The sequence below is a fragment of the Phaethon lepturus genome, unplaced genomic scaffold, assembly GCF_000687285.1.
Source record: "Phaethon lepturus isolate BGI_N335 unplaced genomic scaffold, ASM68728v1 scaffold49271, whole genome shotgun sequence".
Lineage (NCBI taxonomy): Eukaryota > Metazoa > Chordata > Aves > Phaethontiformes > Phaethontidae > Phaethon > Phaethon lepturus.
Window position 1 is genome coordinate 1 of NW_010519389.1, and position 282 is coordinate 282.

Below are 282 nucleotides of genomic sequence, written 5' to 3' on the forward strand. Positions count from 1 at the left end.
CGGCAGCGCCCGGTGCAGCAGGCGCAAGGGAAAGCGGGATCCCCGGGGCTGCGGCAGTACTGCCGGCCGCGCCGAGGGCCTGCAGCGGGGGCTCCGCAGCTGCCTCCATCATGTTCCCTCCCGCTGTTTCCTTCCGAGCGGTTCTTCCCCACCCCGTGGGTCTGTCCCAGCCGCTCTGCTTTCCCCAGCAAAGAGGAGGCAGCAGACCTTGCCTGATGTTGCAGGTGTTTGTGTGCTTCGGCTGGAGCCCCGGTGGGCTGCCCTGTCCTCCGCTGCATTCCC